The sequence below is a fragment of the Dipodomys merriami genome, unplaced genomic scaffold, assembly GCF_024711535.1.
Source record: "Dipodomys merriami isolate MVZ:Mamm:240054 unplaced genomic scaffold, mDipMer1.0.p SCAF_31, whole genome shotgun sequence".
Classification (NCBI taxonomy): Eukaryota; Metazoa; Chordata; class Mammalia; order Rodentia; family Heteromyidae; genus Dipodomys; species Dipodomys merriami.
The window spans coordinates 8,334,478-8,356,625 of NW_027204604.1; the positions used below are offsets into that span (position 1 = coordinate 8,334,478).

General features: G+C 40.4%; 1 long non-coding RNA gene across 1 annotated transcript; it reads left to right on the forward strand.

The window, feature by feature from the left end:
* Positions 1–8,059: 8,059 nt before the first annotated feature.
* On the forward strand, positions 8,060–18,904 carry LOC138841010 (uncharacterized). Its single transcript, XR_011376298.1, has 4 exons — positions 8,060–8,405; positions 17,289–17,334; positions 17,578–17,669; positions 18,726–18,904. It is a non-coding gene; the product is annotated as an uncharacterized lncRNA (long non-coding RNA).
* Positions 18,905–22,148: the final 3,244 nt, after the last annotated feature.

A 22,148-nucleotide genomic window follows, 5' to 3' on the forward strand; every position in this document is an offset into this window, starting at 1 on the left:
ATGTAAGCTAAAACCTGAAGAGACAAGGATCAACATTTTTTGTGCATTTTCTAATTCAAAACATAATACAGACTGATTACAGAAAGTCTAAAACTCTAATAAAATAAAAACTTAAATCTACCATCTAGTATCCACTATTCAGTGATGATGATCATTCTTAAGTTAATTTATGTTTATGTGTTTTTATAAAACATGTTTTTATGTGACTTTTAAGATGAAAAGTTATCATAGCTTACTTTTTTGTACCCTTTAAAAAAACTAAAGATAAATAAAGATAGTGATGGACATTCCTTAATATGGATAAATAACAATTTAATTTTTTTGCTAGTCTTGGGATTTCAACTCTGGGCTTTGGTACTGTACCTGACCTTCTTGACCTTCTTTTGCTCATGGAGAGTGCTCTGCTATTTGAACCACAGTGCTATTTTGGCTTTGTTTTATTAATAAGTTTTTTTATTGTGAAAATACTGTACAGAGGTGTTACAATTACATGAGCAAGGTAATGAGTACATTTCTTATCAAGCATTGTTGCTTCCTCCTTTGTTTCCCCTTACCATTCCTGCCCTCCCCTCTCCCCCTGTCCACCCCCCCCAAGTTGTAAAGTTCATTTTTCAATATAATGTCTTGTACATCTCATTGTTGCAATGGGTCCACCTGTATCCCTATTTAAACAATATTTTCCCTTCCCTTCCCCAAATTATACCAACATCAAATACAGTGAAAACAGGGTTTATACCATGGGGGAGGGGCATACAAAGCAACAAAAAAAATCATCTTATAAATATATTAGAAACAATAGCAAGAAAGAAAAACCATTTGAGTCTTTATCTTGGGGTTCATTTCACCTAACATCAACTTACCTGACCTTTTCTGCTTGTCTCAGAATATACTAGTTATTGCAAATAAGGGAAACCATGGGACCTATGTTTCTTTGGGTCTGGCTTACTTCACTTAATATAGTTTTTTCCAAGAACACTCTGAAAATATTACAGGACAGAATAGGAGAAACCCTAGATCTCCTTGGCACAGGCTGAAATTTCCTTAATAGAGACCCAGAAACACAACAAATCAAAGAAAGGTTGGACAAATGGAATTGCATGAAATTACAGAGCTTCTGCATGGCAAAGGACATAGCTAGCAAGATCAATAGAAAGACCACATATTGGGAGAAGATCTTCACTAGCCATACAACAGACAAGGGTCTCATATCTAAAATATACCTGGAACTCAAAAAATTAAATCCCCTAACAACAAATCCTCAAAGAAACAACTGCCCAATGAATAAGTGGGCTAAAGACTTAAAGAGAAACATCTCTGAAGAGGAAAGAAGGATGGTCAATAAACACATGAAGAAATGCTCAACCTCCCTAGCCATAAAAGAAATGCAACTCAAAACAACATTGAGATACCATCTCACCCCAGTTAGAATGGCTATAATCAAGAACTCTAATAATAACAGATGCTGGAGGGGATGTGGCCAGAAAGGAACCTTATTGCATTGTTGGTGGGAGTGTAAACTTGTTCAACCACTTTGGAAAGTAGTGTGGAGGTCCTCAAAAGACTCCACATAGAGCTTCCCCCTTTTCTTAGTAGTTTTTTGGACATAAGAGCCTCACAGACTTTCTTGCCCTGACTGGCTTCAAATTGTAATCCTCAGATCCCAACTTCCTGAATTACAGTCATGAGCCACTAGCTAACAATTTAATTTTTAAAGAGTACAAACTCTCACCATATAGGTAAGCCAAATAGATAAACCATGATAAACCTAATTGACTATAACAAGTATTTCATTACTCATATTTCAATAGTTTAGACACAGAAGAGTCTTCCATGACTCAAAAGATATTGACCTTTAAGTCATTAACACATTTCACAAACTTACCCTCCAGAAAGCTTATCCCTGTTTACATACTCATAAACTACAGGAGAGATTTACATTTCTTTCCCGCCCAGCCCACACCCAGGGTGTAATTTCAGCCAAGGGCAGCTCCGATCAAAGCAGAGCTTACCTTGTGACTGTAATATTATTTATCCTCCTTTGTAGCTCCCTTGAATTCTTGTCTTGGCCAAGACTGTGAAGGGTTTCTGTTCACCTTGGGCTGGGCTGACATTGATCCAGCTCAAAGGACAAAGCGGACGGCCATGATCACTTGAGGGGTTCCATTCCCTACAGACCATGAGGAGGATGTGAGGGAGAAACAGCAGCCACCCCAAAAACACCCTGACATGCTGCAGAAAGGGAGCCCTTCTCTAATTGCCTTTCCCCTTCCTCCCTCCCCTGCAGGGTCTGCCTTCTGGCCTCAGACTTTGCTGGCAGGAGCTCATTTGCATTTCCTCTTGCACCCTTTGCAGGTGGACACACAAAGGTGAATTTAACAAATTGGCAGGAGAGACTATTCCAGACTGTTCTGGATAAGCTTCATGTTAGGAAGGCATTTCATTTGCTACTAAATCAATGCAAACAACAGGGTACTTTTTTTTCTTTCATTTCTTTCTACAGAAGCTTTAATAACCCAACCCAGTTATAATGAATTCTGGGGCAGAATTAATGTAAAAGAGTAATGGTGATTAGGTAATTACCAAGTACAGAGAGTATTTAACCTTCCCAGTGACAAGGCTGCCGTCGACTACCTGATATCATGTATGCTTTCTGGAAATAATTAATAATTTTAAAATTAGCCAATCTCCACTGTTAATCAAGAAATAAGGATCCGGGAGCAATGCCAATCAAACAGAGTTCTTCCTCCATTTAACGTCTGCCAATGTGCTCCTCATCTCTGCCTTCTTTGTAGGTGTCAGCCTCTTTGATGTGTATTTCGGGCTGGCTAGACTTAAGCTGTTACAAGTCTCTCAGAATATTTCAACAAGCTGAGACACATCACCCTCTAAAATTATCCACCCCCAGTGAAATGCCAGGAAGTAACCTTTGACCCCTGCCTTTTTTAATTGCAACTCAAACCATTTTTAAGCCATGGGCTGTGACAGCCCCTCTGCGCTGTGCCCCTTCACCCATCCTCCCCTCCTACCACTTCTTTTTGGACTATTTACTCTAGAGAGGATGTGAATGAGTGTGTATGTGTGTGTGTGTGTGTGTGTGTGTGTTACTATTCTATGTCCTGATTAAAAAAAATAAATAGATGTGTCTTCCTCCAGAATATAGTTTTAATTCTTTAAGGAAAGCAGTCAGTTATACATAGCTCTTACTAATACATATATGAATGAATGTGTGCACACACACACACACAAATGCACAGACACACCACAGAGTGGAAAATTTCATTATGCTAAGTAACAAGGTTTGCACTGCAGAGAGACTCAGAGGAGAAAAGCTGAAAAGAACTTTAAAGGTCATTTTTTTAAGTGTCCTATAGATGATAACGTTGAGACACAGAAAACAGAACTGACTTTTCCAGGGCCTTGCAACAAAATAAAAGGGAGGAAATAACTAAACACAGTTTCCTGCACTCCTGATGCTAGAACTTCTTCCCCCTGAATGCAACAGAGGACAAGGAAAAAGGAATCAGAGCAGTGTCTGGGTCTCCTCCAGCTAGAGCCCCATACATACTTCCATCTTTGACTGACTTTAAGAAGCCAGTTCCTGATGCCCAATACAGGCTGTGTCAGTGAGCTCTCACTGAACTCTGTGCTGAACCCTACAATACTGATTTCGAGCACTTTTACATTGGTTAGCCACGCTGGTGTCTGGTCTTGTTTCCCTCCCAGATGCTAAGCTAAAGAGAGAATGCACATTGTTCACATCTGTATCCTTAACCCCTGGCCCAGCATATAGAGATCAATGAGAGACCATTAAACTATGCAAATACTTGATGGGTCTAGGAAACCTCCACTGGGCAAAAGCACAACTCTGCACCAGAACACAAGCCAGTGAGTTAGCGACAATCTAGGACAGGCAAAGTGAAAGGGAGGTCACCAAAGCCAAGCACAGAAGAACTTCAGAACAGCAAATGCCTTCATGAAGCACAAGTCTTTATCGGCACAAAGTCAACTATTGGAGCAGAGAACAAGAAAATAACTTTACTTTTGTGGAAAAGTAGAGAGGAAGAGGGGAGCACAAATAATGATAGCAATCTAAAATGAGCAGCAATCTGGATATTTATAGTTTCTATAGGTTTCTTCTCTGCACAGCATTAATTTGAGAAGGAGCATGGTCTAAACACCTGTCTATTCAATCAACTGAGCATCTGTGTGCTCCACACTCAAGTTCCATTATGGCTAGTTTGGGGTTTAGGATGAAGGTGAAATACTTCCAGTCCCTAAGCCCAAGTTAAGCCTCTGGAAAACAAATGATTGCTTGTACTTTTCCACATAACCATCCTTTAGGATACACCTAGGTCTTCGATTCTTCACCTTGGATATCTTCCATACTTCACAAACATTTCCTGAAGATGATTATGGTTCCCAGCATTTAAATGGTCATTTGGTAATGTAGATCAATGGCTTCCAAATGCCCATGATCATAATAATCATTTCAACATGATTCTTTTGAAATTATGGATTCCTAGGCAACCAGTGCACACCTGTTGATTTAAACCTTGGAGAGAACAAAGAGTATTTTTTTTCAAATACATTAAACAGCAATTCATACTTTCAGACAAGTTTAGGAAACACTGGCAGGAATTAGCAGTAGCAATAACGATAATTTTTTAAAAATTAAAGCTTCTTGCTTTCAAAGAGTACACAGTCAAGTAATAGACTTAAAATAACCACTGCTGCTAGGGCACTCATGGCTCATGCCTGTAATCCTAGCTACTCAGAAGGCTGAGATCTGAGAATTGCCGTTCAAAGCCAACCCAGGCAGGAAAGTCCATGAGACTCTTATCTCCAATTAATGTGGCTCAAAGTGGTAGAGTGCTAGCCTTGAGCAAAAAAGAGCTCAAGGACAGCACCCAGGCCCTGAGTTCGAGCCCTGAAGCTAACAAAAGTAAATAAATAACCACTGATGACTTAAGAAAGGAAGCACTTGCAAATTGTTAGAGTTCTATTTTAGCTCCCTCGTAATCATTTGTATAATATCTGTGCAAACAGTTCCTGGATGCCTTATCTTAAAATTTTTCAAGTCATGACGGGAAACAAAGGAGAGGGTTCCTGGCAGGTTACCGGAAGACTCAAAGAACTAAGAGCCAAGAACAAAACATAAACTTTGATGATGAACATTTAAAAAAAAAAATCCTTAGATTGCTAGAAACATTTACAGGCAGTTTAGAAAGTGAGTTAGACTAAAACTCAGCCACCCCTAGCAAAAGTTTATGATAGATGAAGACTTAATTCACATTATGGAGATAAGAAAAAAAAATCACCCTGATTCAGCCAGTAATGCAGTCCTTGGAGTAGCTAGGCAAAGAGTTCTCAGAAATTGCTGGACAATCAAGAGCCTCTCTGGCTATAAAAATGCACCATTGTTACCATGTGGGTTGTCCATCTTCCTCCCTCCTCTCTCTGTATTAGCGGTTCTGCCTACTTAGCCGCCATTACCCCTTCCCTGGGGAACTCTGTCCTTCCCACCCCTGGCTTGACACCCCCCTTCTCCCCCGGAGGGGGGGCTTATCATCAGAGGCATTAGTGCCTATGCTGATGGGAGCCAAGCAGCAATGTGATTTTTCCATGGTGCCAGGGTAATCAGAATCCTTGCTAGGAAGGGGGGAAAAAAACAAAAAACAAAATCTGTGTGACTGGCAGTTGGTAAATACAAAGACCCAATGATGGAGTGCATTCAGCGTTTTTCAGCTAGTACATTTTGGTGTCGAAAATTATTGAATGTGGGGATTTCATGGTCCAGAGTTTTTGTTTCCAATTCATTTATTTGTTTGTGTTGCCTTGTAAAACAGTGGAATCTCTTTTTCTAGGGAAATGTTATGCAAATACTTAATACAACATGTATGCAAATAGAGATGCCCAGGATGGATGAGGGCAGGGGACTCTGATCCCTGCTCCTTCCTGCCCTTGTTTCCAGTCAATGCCCCTTAATCCCCACAGATGCTTAAGTCTCAGAAGAGAAAAAAAAATTCCTTGTTTGAAAATTACTGCTATGGTCTTCCAGCTTTTTGTTTTACAAATAAGGAAGCTGAGGTGGGATAGGGGGTGGGAGGGTGGAACTGCCCTGCTGAAGTCTTACCAGGGGCAGTCGAACTGAAAATGGAACTCTGCCCCCTCCCCAAATTCCAGTCATTGTTCAAGGGAGCCAAGAAGCCAAGGGTTCCCTGTAGGTTCTCACTACCCCAGGGCAGTGGGGCAGATGACAAGAAGAGGAAATAGGTTTCTTAGGAAACCCATCTAGCACACTAGTGCACACTGCCCCTACTCACATCTTCAAGATTCAGAATTGTGTTAAAACCAGAAATGACAAGGAGTTAACCCTTTTTGAGCCAGACAGATGTCCTGAGGGAAAGCAGCGTGTGTGAAGTTTCTGTTTCCATCTCCAGTCTACCACCACCATTTGCCTTCTCCAGACTTGCCTGTGGAGAAGGCTAGTATTCACCTAGCTCCCTGCTCTCCTTTCCTCGCCCCTCCATATTTACATATTTACATTCATCCACCATTCGTCTTCTTTCCATCAAATATTCTTTGCTTTGATCCAGATTCCTGACCCTGCCCTGAAGATCTTCGCCTTTTATTATTGGCCAATAAGGTATTAATGCATTAGTTGCTTGGAAGTGCATTCTTTAATGAGGGCCATGGACATTCATTTAGTGGAATTTGATAGTGGCAACACATTGACATTGGTAAGGTTAATGATCCAATGCTTTATTTCATTGAACAAGTTGAACAACACTTAACACATTGATCCACAATGTCCTACAATCCATCTTTGCTATTACTTTAATAGTGCCATGGCATCGATACCCTTTAAGTAATTGGCACAGTGAGAAGATGGCCTTGGCCTTGTCTTGTCAGAGGAGAGCTATGCAGAATTCTGAAAGATATATATATATATATTTGTGTCTTTTTAAAAATGATTCCCTCTCACTTTATGTCCTCCTGGCTCGATACAAAGGCAGGGGCATGTGAGGCCAGGAGGAATAACAAAGCTGGCTATGTAGCAAAGAGACCAAATTCAACATGGACAGGTACAATGGTTTTTGAGCCCTACTTTCCCTCCTGGCCGTCAGGCCTGTGTGGTTTTCAGGAGACTTCTTATCCTCCTTCCATTGCAGTGTTTTTCCACAGATGACAAATCTATAGTCTTCTAATCTTCTGCCCCTGGCTGTGGGAGAATGACAGAGGAAAGAGAAAAGAATGGGTTAGAATCTCCCCATTGCCTTTCCACCAAGTCAGATGGATCTGAATTAGGAACACTGGGTACCATAGGGGTCAACTCTGGGTGAGACCCAGAAGGTCAAGGCAATCTCATGGAATGAGTTTAGAGGGGGATAGCCAAGATGACTAGAAGAATCTGAGGTCTAGGCAAGATCTATCAGGAGGGAACAAAGAGATCCCCGCAAGCTCAGCTTAACAGTGATGCCAAATCAGCCGTCAATCACTTTGGAAAATAGTTCTTGAGACAAAAGTCTAGCAGGGCTGAATTGGGAGCAGGCCTCCTGATTGAAAAGCAGGCCTTGGGTGCATGGAAACTTTGAAAGAAGGATTCTCACAGACCGGAAGAGAGAGTGTGGCCTGAAGACTATCCTTTGTGGACATTTCTCACCACATGTTGGCAGGAGTGATTACAATAGTAACTGGGTGACCGGACACAGGTAAAGTGTTAAGCCTACAAACACACGTAGATACAGAACGAAGTGTGTAATCAAAGTCCTTCCTGAGTCAGAACTGGTGTCGTATTTGAGAAGACACAAGGAGAGGCAGAGCTCTGAACTAGCCAGTGGAACCCTGACAGCACATTCTCTGAGGGCCAAGGAGGCTGACACAATGAACTTGGCTTTTACTGCTGCCTTGCTGGCCGACCTTGGTAAAGAAACAGCTCACCAAACAGCTCTGGGTTTCACTTCCTTCCTCTGAAAAACACTGAGTAAAACTACCTCACAGGGGCATTGTGAGATCAGTTTACACAGCACAGGTAGCATGCGGGTAGAGTCCAGTTAGGGGGCAGGGGAAGGCATCAAACTTTTGTTTGAAAGGAATGAAATGAAGCAGAAGGAAGACATGGGGTATGTCTAACATCATTCATTTAACCTGCTATGTGGCAGACCCTAGACTTGGTGTTGAGAAAATAAAGACAGGGCATATGGAATCACTGGCCCCAAGCTGCCCACAGCCACACAGAGGAGACAGATTGTATATTTTGATGTCAATTCTGGCATTTGTAGGCCCCAAGAAAGGGAAAAGAGAAATTACGAATAACCCAGAAGAAAAGAATGTGAGGTCTCTTTCTCTCCATCACCCTACTCAGCTCCCTCAGCACGTTTCCAATTCTGCCTGTGACTAGCGGGGTGAGTTTGACTCTGGAGGAAATTATTGGTGTGGGGGGAGGGGGAGGGACACATGACCTCAGAACTAAACCATATTCTATTTAAAAAATGTTCACCAGTAAGGCTTGTATTTGTACTTCCCTTGTATTGACAACTGTGTCTTATTTCTCAGTTGACTCTTGATGGAGTAGGGGATGGAAGAGGGGCGTTACTTATTGATTTTCCTAACATCTAACCTGATACAGGTTATTGTGCAGCAGAAGTATGTGTAGAGCATAGAAATAGTATGAAATAGTATGTAACAAGGAAAGATCTGTTCTTCAGCAGAGTGTGTGTGCACGTGTGTATATGTGTATATGTGTATGGGTGAGTGTTCAAGAATGCTTTTGCTGAAGAACAACTTAGACAAAAAAAAGGACAGCACAATACAGAAGTTTGAAGGCGAGAAAGAGAATATGTTAAACCTTTTGCAGGAAGAGTAACGTATGCAGGAGTTATTATTTTGCTAATATTGTACCATGGAATTCATATCTCCAATAAAAAGCATTTCTCCTATTTGTCCCCATCAAAATACCAACGCCTTCGTAAACCCAGTGACTTGGGCCCACAGGAGCTGGTCCGATTGCAAGCATGGGGACAATGAAGTGTCATTTCAAGTACTACTTCATCTCTACGATTCAGTCTCGGGGTTGGGTCTTGCCATGTAGTGATCAGGGACACTTGGAGGACCCCATCTTTCTCAGATGTAAAAGCACCAGCACGATTCATCTTGTCCTGATATTCCATCGAGCACTCATCCTTCCCACTCTTTTTCCCAAAGTTTCCCTGACCTTCCTAACTCAGCAGAGCACCCCCATTCTCAAGATCTGTATGGATACCTTGTCAATATTTTGGATCAAACTTTGCCAATGCTTGGGAGCATCATCCTGCAATAAGGGCATCACTTGGAACTTACTTCTTTCTTTACTAATTACCCATAAAGGAATAGACCATTTTGTCAAAAGGAAAAAAAGAAGAATTGGCTGGGCCAGTGTTTGGGTTTGAAATCAAATAGCATTGCTGAAGCCCTTCTCTTTCTCTTAATAACTTTATTACCTGACCTCCATCCCTACAGACCCATAAGAAACACTACTGTGGACATGACCTTCATGGTGCAAGTGTTGTATTCCTCCAAGGTGTATTTCTCGACCCTGATCTTACTGACAATTGAGGATGGATATTTCTCTGTTTTGGAAACTGTCCCATTTCTTGTAGGCTGTGTAGAAGCTTCTCTAGTTTTTACCCTTCAGACTCGCTAGCCCCTGACCTTCATTGTGACCATGAAATGTGTCACCAGCCTTGGCCCAATGTCTCCAGGGGTCAAATCTGAGAATCACTCCTTTAGACTTCAGTTTCTTGTGCTTGAGTGAGTTCAGTAAGCACACATACATGTTCACCAAGAAAGGCAAACACATTTCTATTTTACACTATTCATTTCTTTGCTAGTGCAACGAATGGAGTTTCTCTACTACTTTTCTTGGTCATCCAATGTCTCAGCTGTCTATCCCTTACTCTAGTCGTTTTAAGCCTGACAAGTTGGCCTTTCTCCACATTTCCTGTTGAACCTGTGGCTTTGTCTCTTCCTACTCTGTCCCCTCCCATCTATCACTCATCCACAAAGAAACTGATGTAATGGTGAAAATGCCACATACGTGGAGGTATGGCTTTGAACTCTAGTTCTGCATCTGCCATAACTTAATTGTGCAACTTGAGAAACTGCTCCTGAGGAGCACATCTTCATCTGTAAAATGGGGGCACTGGCAGCACATTCCTTTAAGCCTCCCTGTATTGTGTTGAGGGGAAAAAAATAAGAGAATGGAAGAGGAAGTGATCTGAAATCTGTGAAGCTTTGTACAAAAGATGAAGATAGTTATTATCGTGCTCATTATCTGTAAAACAAAAGGCTCAGAAGAGAAGATCTGCTTATCCAGCAGAGAGAAACCCAGCTGAGTGAGCCAAACAATGCCCACCTAGATTAGGCCCAGAATAAAGAATTTGGGGAGAAAGGCTTACTTGCTATTCTGGAGCATGTGAGATCACTTCCTCCTGGAGAGTGAGCCCAAAGGGATTTCCCCTTTTCCACCCAGGTTGGAACTTTATGGGGCTGGATATTCCCAAGATTCCTTGGGTGGGAAGAGAATAATTAAATAATTGTTACATGCTTTTAAGCACAATCACATGATCTTCTCACAGGAGTCTCCAAGTGCTGTAAAGAGACATTTTCTTTGGCACTAAAGGAAATCATCCTACCTCCCAACACGAACCATGTGGCCAGTGACATTTAACTTTATGTTTCCCCCTTCTCTGACTAAAGGAACCATAGTACTCAGGGAGATCCATTTCTGAGGGAAATTGGCAAGCACAGGTCATTTGGATACCTGAAGTTGTGAATTCTTTTTTTTTTTAACTTTGCTAGAGGTCAAGCCCTCTTTTCTTAGTCAGTACACATTTTACTTTCATTAAGATGAAGTAGGAAGGAAAGGTAATCTTTTCTGGGTCCTAGACACTGGCTGCAGAAGGCTGGCAGGAGGCTGTGGTTTAAATCTGAAAGAACATTCCCATTCAAAGTGAATGCTGTCATCATTCCATCTTTTAGCACCCACAATTGTCTATGGCTTATCTAGCCCAAAGAAACATCTTTGCCAATTAAGCTTTGCTTTTCTTTCAACCAATATCATGCCCCCCCATAGTTAATGCCACCTAAAGAGTTACCCTTCTATGTATTTATCATCATCATCATCATCATCATCATCATCATCATCATCATCATCATCATCCTTCTTCTAAAATGAGGCTGTAGCCAGGTGCCAGTAGCTCCTACCTGGAATCCTAGCTAATCAGGAGGCTGAAATTTGAGGATCTTAGTTCAAAACCAGCCTGGGCAGATAAATCCAAGAGACGTTTACCTCCAAATAACCAGTCAAAACCCAGAAGTAAATGCATGGCTCAAGTGGTAGAGTGCCAGCCTTCAATGGGAAAGCCCAGTAAGGGTATATGGCTTTGAGCTCAACACCAGTACTTACACAATTAATTAATTAAGCCTGTTTCTAAGTTCATTCATGATCAGGAAGCCACAGAAGAGAATGACAGTCTGCCTGGCCTTTACAATCCTGGGACTCCAGAGGCCCTGATCTTTATACTTGGCCACTCTGGGTTCTCTTCTAGCTATTAGTTTGGCAACTTAAAAGACAAAACAAAACACTTATTCTGTCTGTTCCACTAGCAAATTTGAATGCTATGATGGGTTTTGAGGCATCTACAGTCATCAACATTATTATTAGCATACACCAATCACATAAGGGAGCTTCCTTGTGATAATTCCATCAGTAGGTACGGTGTGCTTTGCTCTAAATCATATCCCCTATTATGGCCATTTATTTCATATTTGTATGCCACATCCTCAAAATGGAGCCATTGGCTTCTGGTGCAGCCACTTGGAACACACACACACACACACACACACACACACACACGCCTCCGAGAGGGCCCAGTTGTGGCATAAAACTTTCTGATATCAGAGATGGAATCTGTCCTTCTCTCACCTCCTCTACTCCTTCTAAATTACTCTTGATTAGGCAGCATCTGCTTCCTTCTGCAATGCATATGCTTCCTTCTCTAACTCTGAATGCCTGTCGAGTAGCCCATACAGAGAGCTGCATACAAATACACAGCTGAAAGTTGTCTTTAGAAGCCTGCCATAAATCAGATCTAGAAGCTTAGCTAGCAGACCTCTGGGAATGGCAGGCAGCAGCACAGGCAAACAGAAAATGCCAGACCTCCCCAGTCATCTGATGGCTCAGAATCTTCCCTTTCCTCTGGGTTCAGACAGCAAGCAGGCAGTCAGCAGGCAGTCAGCAAGGAGAAACTTGCCTGTCTTCCACTGAATGGATTGACAGCTCCCCTGGCAATGGAAGAAAGAAGAAATCCAGCCTGCCAGAATGGGCCTACAAAATTCAAAGGGGGAGAATCAGACAGTGTCTTTGTCTCAGTAAACCCTCATGAAAGTTTGTCTGCAGGTTGCTCAAATTCCAATCTCAGTCTACCTCTGGGTATATCATTAGTGTTCTCATATAAGCCCCCAGATCTTCTAGTTCCTTGTACACATAGGCTTTTTCCTCACACATTTTAGTTTCTATGTCTCCTAACTGCTTCTTAACATGTGTCTGACACATAGCAGTGTAAGATAGAGGTAGAGTTTATGTGACTTAGATGACTTGGTCTCTGTTAGTGGCCTTTAAAAACTCACCAAGAGCCAGGTGCTGATGAGTCAAGAGTCTAAGATCTGAGGATTGAAGCTCAGAGCTAGAAGATAAAATAAAGAGACTCTTACCTCCAATTAACCCACTAGAAGCCAGAAGTGGAACTGTGGTTCAAGTGGTAGATCATGAGCCTTAGCAAAAAATGCCATGCAAGAGCGTAAGACCATGAGAACCTGAGATCAAGTTCCAATAAATACTACAACCTGAACGAACATTGAAAGCACCATGCTTCCTGCTAGAAGCAGTAACAAAAGACTATCTCTGGTATGATTGCATTTGTATGAAATTTCCAGAATAGGCGAAGCTCTAGAGACAGAAGTAAATGCGTGGCCGTGCTCTGCCTGGTAGCTGGGGAATGAGAAGTAGGGAGTGACCTTAATATGTATGAAGTAATGAAATGGTTTAAAATTGATTATGATAATGAGTATAAGAATACATGCACAGGCATATATATGTATGTGTGTATATATATATATATATATGTTGTTTTATATTGTTTTATATATAATCTGTATATGTACCTGCAAACATATCTGAACAAAATAGATAATAAAGAAATAATGGTTAAAGCCGAGACCCAACCCCACTAACAGATCCCTAATGTGAGAAAAGAAACAGATAAAGGAACACTATGGAGATGGAAGTGTATAGGTTAATAATACAACACTTAACTAACGTGTGAGACACTCATATGAGGAAGAGGAGAAAAAGAGACAGACAGACAGACAGACAGCCTTTATTGGAGACAAAGAGAAATCATCACTGACCTCTTTTCCTAGCAATTCATTTTGAGAGGGAAACAGGCAACCTTGAAACCCAGTCAGTGCAGTGTCCCAGGGGTCTATCCAGCCACAATGGGAAACTTCTGCCTATAATTTCAGTGTCTGGAGCCAGGGAGCAATTAGAGAAAACAGTCTTTTACTGCAGGCCAGGAACGTTAAATGGATTATCTTGTTTTTTTTATAGTTTTATTGAGGTATAATTGGCATACAATAAACCACATATATTTAAACTACATAATTTGATGTATGTATATACATCCATAAAAATCATCACCACAATCAAGACTCAGAACATATCCTTCACTCCCCAAAGTTCCTTTGTGGCCCTCTTCCATACCTCCCACCTGCCTGCTTAGGTATCCACTGGTCTGTGTTCTGTTGCTATGTATTTGTTTGCATTTTCTAACATTTTAAAATAAATGGAATCATACCATATGTACTCAATAGTCCATTCCATTGTATTGCAAGCAGTATATACCACAGTTTGTTTATGCTTTCACCTGTTGATGGGCATCTGGATTCTTGCCTGTTTAGCACTAATGCAAATAAAACTGCTCTGTCTATTTGTGTACATCTTTACACGGACATGTGTTTCCATTTTTGTGGGGTAAATACCCAGGAGTGGAATGGCTAGCTTATGTGGTAGAGATATGTTGAATGTTTAAGGAACTGTCAGCCATTTTGTACAATGGCTGCACCATGTAAAATTAGCACCTACAGCTTAGGAACATTCTAGTTGTGCCACTCAACTTGGCCAATTTTTAGACAATCTTTTCAATTTTAGCAGTAGTCTCAGAGATAGTAGTATAGCATTGTAGTTTCAAGCTGTACTTCCAAACGACTAATGATTAACCCCTCTTTTCTTTTTACACTATTGGATCAGGTTGGACAAAGTGTTGCATTTGTCATCTATGTTTGCAAACAATATTGGTCTATCATTCAATTGTAATGCCGGTGTGGTTTTGGTATCAGAGTGATGCCAGCTTCAAAGGATGACTGGAAAATTCTTTCCTCTGAAATTTTCTGATCACTTTGTGTAGATGGAGTATCTTCTCATGTGCTTATTTGCCATCTGTATCTCTTCATTGCTAAGTGTTCAAATCTTTTGCCCATTTTTTAATTAGCCTATATTCCTTCATGTTGAGATTTTTGAAAAACCAACTTGATAGAGAATTAATTTACATACATTTCAATGAGTCTGGGCAAATTTATTCCACTCAGCAAATATTAGCACAATCAAGAGATAGAAGATTTATATCACTACCAAAAGCATTCTGTCTCCTTCCTGTGGACTCCTCCTTCCACATAGATATATGTGTAGATGGGTGCACATACATATGTGTGTATATAATCACAAGCTCTATTGAGATATAATTCAGATGTCATGAAATCTATCTGTCTAATATGTACAAGTCGGTGATTTCTAGCACAGTCACAGGTCTTATACTCATTATCATAATCAATTTTAAACCATTTCATTACTTCATACATATTAAGGTCACTCCCTACTTCTCATTCCCCAGCTACCAAGCAGGGCACGGCCACGCATTCACTTCTGTCTCTAGAGCTTCACCTGTTCTGGAAATTTCATACAAATGCAATCATACCAGAGATAGTCTTTTGTTACTGCTTCTAGCAGGAAGCATGGTGCTTTCAATGTTCATTCAGGTTGTAGTATTTATTGGTGCTTTATTGCTCTTTGTGCCAGATAGTATTCTATTTTATGGCTATGAAACATGACACATTTTATTTATCCATTCATCAGTCCATGGACGTTTGTGTTGTTTCCTTTTTTATGATAGTATAAATAATGTAATGAATATTTACATACAAGTTTTGTGTAAATATATGCTTTTACTTCTCTTAGATGTGGACCTACAAATGAAATCACTGGGTCATATCATAAGTCTACTTTTAACCCTTTGTGAAATGGACAGATTTCTAAAGAGCTGTATCATTAATGTTCTGAAGACTGAGTTTTAAGACAGGTTACTGCATGGTCTTTTTTTTTTTAATTGTAGACATTTTGGCTGCATGATGTGGTAAGTCTGTATGATTTTGATTTGCATCTTCCTGATGGCTAATGATATTGAATATCCTTATTTTATGTTTATTGTCCATTTGTATGTTTTCTTTGACAAAAAAAAAACTGTCTATTGTTGGGCACCTGTGGCTTAAGCCTGTTATCCTATCTACTCAGGAGGTTGAGATCTGAAGATTTTGGCTCAAAACCAGTCTGAACAGGAAAGTCTCTGAGATGCTTATCTCCTATTAATCACTAGAAAATCAAAAATGACACTGTGGCTCAAAGGTAGAACATTAGCCTCAAGCAACTGAGCTAAGGGACAATGCCTAGGCCTAGAGTTCAAGGCCCAGGCCTGGAGTTTAAGCCCCATGACCCCAAACAAAAGTGTTTATTCAGATCCTTCATCCATTTTTAAATTGACTTTTATCATTAAGATATGTATATTCCTTATATACTCAAAATAAAAGTCCTTTACCAATGATAGAATTGGCAAAGTTTTTAATAAAATTTTGCGATTTACTTTTGGACTCTCATTGAAGCACCAAACTTTTTCTACAAAACATAAAAGTGCTTCCATTTGTGCAGTTTTTGTCATCTTGAAATACAAAATTGGTATCCACTGTAGCACAAAAGTTTTAACTTTGTTGATTGAAGAATCTATACATATTCTAGATAGAAGTCTTTTTTAAGTATATACTTTACAAATATTTTTTTCTCAATATGATTTGTTTTTTCATTTTTCCTATATTTTGAAAGGCAGTTTTTAATTTTCATAAAGTCCTACTTAATAATACATTACTTAAAGATTATAGTTTTAGTAGTTTAGCATAGTAATTTCTAAACCCAAGACCAGAAATGTTTCATTGTATATTTTATTCTAGAATTTTCTTAAATTTAGGTCTATACATTCATCTGACCTCATTTTTAAAAACAGTACAAGTTATAGATTGAACTTTGATTTGTTGTTGTATTAGCATATAGACATTCTATGAATCAGCATAATTTATTGAAAGAAACTGCTTTCTCTCCTAAGTTGCCTTTGTATCTTTGTAATTAAAACAAAAAAACAAGCTGATTTTGAATAAAGCGATCCATACCTACTATCCCAAGAGGTGTAAACAGACAAATATCTGAGACCCTGCTTGAAAAAATAACAAGCTAAGAGTCTGGGGGCATGACTTACATGGTTGTGTTCCTTCCTAGCAAGAATGTGCCCCCGAAATTCAAACCCCAATATAGCCAAATCCAAACCAAAGCAAAAGAAATATGTTAAGATTTTTATTTACGTGGGCCCTTGAACTCTAATACATGTCACAGATAGACAATAGCACACCATCTCGAGTGTTGTAACTTTGTTTTAAATTAAAGCAATGTTTGCTCTCAGATTTATTTTTTACATTTATTTGTGCTTTACTGGACCCTTTGTATTTCCAGGGAATTTTAGAATCAGTTTTTAGCTTCCCCAAGAAAACATTCTGAGATTTCTACTGGGGTGGGGTTTGCATCAATTTATAAATCAATTTAGAAGCATTTGACATCTTATCCACCCTTGATGAGGTGTATCTATTTAAGCCATCTTTAATGTTTTACAACAATATTTTATGTTTTTTCCAGTGTATAGATTTGCAGCCTCTTTTGTCAGATATGACATTATTTCATGATTTTTGGTGTTATCACAAATGGGATGTTATTTAACTCCAATTTATTCATCGCTAGTATATAAAATCTGATTGATTTTTCTGTATTGATCTTGTATCTCACAATCTTGCTAAATTTAGTTGTCTTTGCTTTTTCCTAGATTTCACCTAATTGTCTGTTACCAGTGGTAGAATTTACCCACAAAGGTAAAATTCATTGACACATGACTATGCTTGGTTGTCACCTCTGGGAAGAAGAGGCAATGCTACTTTTGCCTAGTAGGTGAAAGTCAGAGACACTACTAATAACCCTACCAAATGTGGACAGCTAACAAAGAAAAGAATTGGGCCCAAAATATTTGGCAGTGGTTGAAAAGGACTATGAGGCACAAAGTAAATATTTGATTTTAATCTCTCCTCTTCACCCTACTTTATTTTAAACTTCTTTAGACAGAATCTCTAACAGTGACTGGCAGAGAAGAAAGCAGACACAGCTGCCTTGTGCTTGATTTCAAGGGAAACATTCAGTCTTCCGCTATTAGGTATGATGTTAGCCATTAGTGTTTTATAGATGTCCTTTAGCAGTTTGAAATTTTTTCCTATACTTCTACTTTGTTGAGTGGTTTTTTTTTTTCAGGAATGGATATTTTGTTTGGTCACATACTATATAGAAATGTGAAGTGTTATAATTCAGTGTGTAATTATTTTGCTTATTTCTTCATTTATTGTTTATATCCCACATTTGAATGTAGCCCCTGGTAAATAGAAAGACTTGGAAAAATTATATAAAGTAAGCCAGATCCAGAGAAACATAGGCTGTGTGGTTTCCCTCATTTGTGGGAGCTAGAATGTGCCTATAAATCTACAAGTAAACACAACTGGGTGGTAAGCAAGGGATTACAAATGAATTAGCTAAAGTATAATACACTCTATGGAGAGCCCAAGTACTATCATTCTTTAAAAAGACCAAGTCAAAGCCCAACAAAATAAGCACCAGGATATGGATAATTGCAAGAGGGGAGAGGGGAGCTGAGGGGGGCGGGTAGAAGAATGAAGGGAGGAGGGAAGAGATTGCAGGCAAGAATTCATTGCATACACCGTAGAACTGAGAAATAGAAGGGAAGGGGTGGTTCAAAGTGGAGACGAAGAAGGTGACACAGATCAAGATGCATTGTACACATAAACTGCTTTGGTGAATAGCATCAGGAAACACACCAAATATTTGAAAATTGGGGAAAGACGGGATGGGGTTAAGGAAGTATAATAGATCAGGTGAACTTGGTCAAAGTACATGTCTACCTTCATAGAATTATCACTGCAATGCTCCCCTGTACTGTCAGTGCATGTTGGTAAAAGCAAAAATCACCAAGTGAAATGAAAAGAAGGAATAAGAATGTAAACTTCTAAATGGACTTTGGGCATCCTCCTTGCCCTTTTATGTAGAGTTGGTCTGGTCTCTAAGCATGACCAATGTTCAATAAATACTTAGATAAAGATGAATGAGAGATTTGTCATTATCCCTTCAATGAAGGATGGGCAGAGGATTCTAGTGGGAGTCACACACCTGAGACCACAGCAACTGCATTCTTAATTGATAGGTCTCCATGGAGAAGCAAGGAATGGATGCAGGATTCCGGTACTAAAGCGTTGTACCCTGGCTCGCCTGGGAAGGCTTGAAAGGGATGACTGGCACATTGCCCATGACCTTTAGCACAGTCTTGGACTACCGTGATGAAGACTACGATCCTCACTTTGCCAAAGGAAACAGATTTCCAAAATGAAAGACACCCCTGTGTCCGTGTGTTTATTTGCTAGATTGGTTTTGTATATTTGTTGCCATAATGACAGGGCTGAACCAGACTTTGGAAACAAGTTCAGACCGCACGGGAGCCAGCTTGGTGGGCCAAGCCATGAGCGGAGAGAGGCACAGGGGACACAAGTGCTGACGGTTCATCATGTAACTCAGGATCTAAGGGACATACATTTTTTTTCTGACTTTTAAAAAAAGATGGCCTTATTTCAAGCTATTTTGTGCCAACCAGTAGCGTGGCATTTTAATTGTGTTGTCCTTGATTGGTTCCTTAAGTCCTGGTCGCAGAACTAGTCAAGAAGGTCTGAGCTTTAGGCCCTGGGAAAATCTCCCCTCTGCTGGACATGTGAGCTGCCTTCCTAGCTTTGAAGAGTAAGATTTAATACACACACACACACACACACACACACACACACACACACACACACACACACACACACATATACATCTTCTTTCTCTCTCCCTCTCTTCTTCCCTCCCCCCCCCCTCTCGTTTATCTACCCATACATGTTTCCTGAGACAAGATGCGTTCTGGGCTGGTCCCTTTATGGAAGGCTTTGTGGTGTCATTACCCTAACATCTGTGCTGAATCCCAGCAGCCCTGCAACCATGCGTCCCAGGCACAGCGCCGAGGACCACAAAGGCAGTTAAGGGAAGTGAGGCTGTGTGTGTCTATTAGAGCTAGTAAGAGTTCTGCAGAGATGTGTGCTTCTGTCTTCCCCACTGGGGTTTGGGTCCCGGGGTTTCTTCTGTATGTTTTCTCTTTTCCTGCTGGAGTGTTCATGTCCCCCTACTCTCTTCTTTTCAGGTCATCAGAGTTTCTTCTCCTCTTCTGCTTCCTCTTCAACATTTAGATCCAGGAGGAAAGAATGGCCCTATTTGTGTATGGAACAGGGAAAGTGCCTGGAATTTTATTCTAATGCATTCCCTGACTCTCTGCCCGGCAATCTGAATGTTGTGGAATGGACAGAAGTAGGTCAGGATGGAGATTGCCCTATCTCAGCATATTACAATGTGACAAGTGAGGGAGCTGTTTAATTTTCTTCCAGCCAGAGTCTCTTCCTCCCCTGCACCGGGCCCTCCAGTCCAGCTAAGTGTTTATGCCTTTCCCAAACACCAACGACCTTTCTTCATCTTGCTTCCTCTGCCTGGAAACTTTCTTTGCTTTACATATGTAGTCAAATTCCAACCTACCTTGGAAGTGTAAATCCTGCAGGTCACTGTCCCAAGTCTCAGTACAATCCTTCCCACTCCAGTTCTTCAATATTACAGAGAAATTTCTTAGAATGTGTTTTTTTACTATTACACTAAGTATTGTAGTGAAAAATAAAAACATACAGTGAATATAGTAAAAAACATAGCTCCTCTAAGTATCTCTGTATCCCTTGAATGAGTGGGTAAATCACCAGAGTTCTACTGAATGTCAGGTACTTTCTCCTAAAATTCTTAATAATACCCTGCTCTCCTCTAACGTATTATCTTAAAGTGAATACTCTACTTACACATTCTCTGGCTTTTATTACTTAATTGAATCGAGTATCAATGTTATGTGTTGAATGCAAATCAGAATGGAATATATGGGGAGTCCCTAAAATGGCATGTCCCCATCCATCACTAACAGCCCTACACTCAACATCCACTCTCAGCCCTTTGAGCTCAAATCTGGTCGTCTTAGACTGCTTGTGTTTAATGTGGACTGCCCATTCCTGACAAGTGTCAAGCATGAGGAACTTTGCCTTTTAGATAATGAATCGATTTACATAGGGATAAGGAGGAAATTGCCGGCCTTCAAGAGAACAAGCAACCTACAGCCCTGAATTAGTCCAGGTCCATAAGGCTCTCACCTCAGTGAGCAGAATTCTTGTTAGTTCTTGTTGGCCTTTAAGTCAGCATTAACCATGGATGACCTTGGTGCTCACACCTGCCCCATTCATCTTTGTATTTTCATTCTCTTATGGCAAGGTACAGATTAGGCTAGGTTCCTGATTTCATTCCAATGAGAAGACTTAAGATGTGGGTATGAGGCAGCTTCTTTCCTGGTGTTTTGACACTTAATCCATCCCCAAGCTCACTATTCATCCCTGATTGCCTGGGGCAGCCCCAATTTCCACATGTTGTCCCAGTGCAATTATGAATAGCATGCTTTTCATTGTCGTAAGTGTCCCAGTGAGAATAATAAAGTATATGATCACCCTACCATCTCTGGATTTTTTCTCTACTTCTGTCTCTGAACTGACAGCTCGCTCGCGTGTCACACCCACATTGTAATATGCTGAGATAGGACAATCCCCATCCTGACCCATTTCTGTCCATTCTTTAACATTTCATGTCATGGCAGAGAGTCAGTGAATGTGTTAGGACAAAATTTCAGCCTCATGTCTGTGTTCCATAGGCAAGTAGGTCCATTCTCACATGCCAACACACACACACACACACACACAAACACACACACACAAAACAACATTAGCATCCTTGTTTTACATTGAGCCCTCCACATGGTACAAAGGAAGGGAGAGACGGTCTCTCAACATTATAATGATGGATGTCAAACAGTGACATAGAAAGGGATTATAAAAGACCAAAAGGATAAGGCCAGACAGTGATCAAACCCCTTTCCTCCAATAGGATGCAATCTACTTTCCTTTCAAACTCCATATCATAAAGAGAACAGACACATTTTACACAGACACGGGCACAAATAATGTGCTCCAGGTCTTCTCAGCAGATGCTCATTACCTAAGCCAGCCACCAAAGAGTTCTCTCCTACGTTAAACCCTGTGGGCTGCTCACCTCGTGGCCAAAAGGAGGATTTGCCTGTTAGCATTGTTTCATCAGCGTGGCTTTCAATCCTGGCTTCTCTGAAACCTGCAGAAGCCTAGAGATATTTGATCTCCTAGGTACTTTATGTTGAACATATCTCTTATTTAAAATGGCTTCATTACAGCTCCAAATGGCACTCCTGTGTTGTATGCTTGTCTAACTGGACATAGATATCTATTCTCACTCTAAACATTCTGAAAATCTCTCTCTTCCCCCAAAAGAGTTCCTGACTTTCAAGTGGGGTCAACACGAGGTGACCTCCTTTCCTCTTAATGTGCATATCCAACCAACATTTCTAAGTATTCAAATCGACAGAGACGAATATGAGCAAAATGCTACCAGCTGTACACACAGATCAGTGATCTTCTCTGAAGGCTAGGGCTTTCTACTC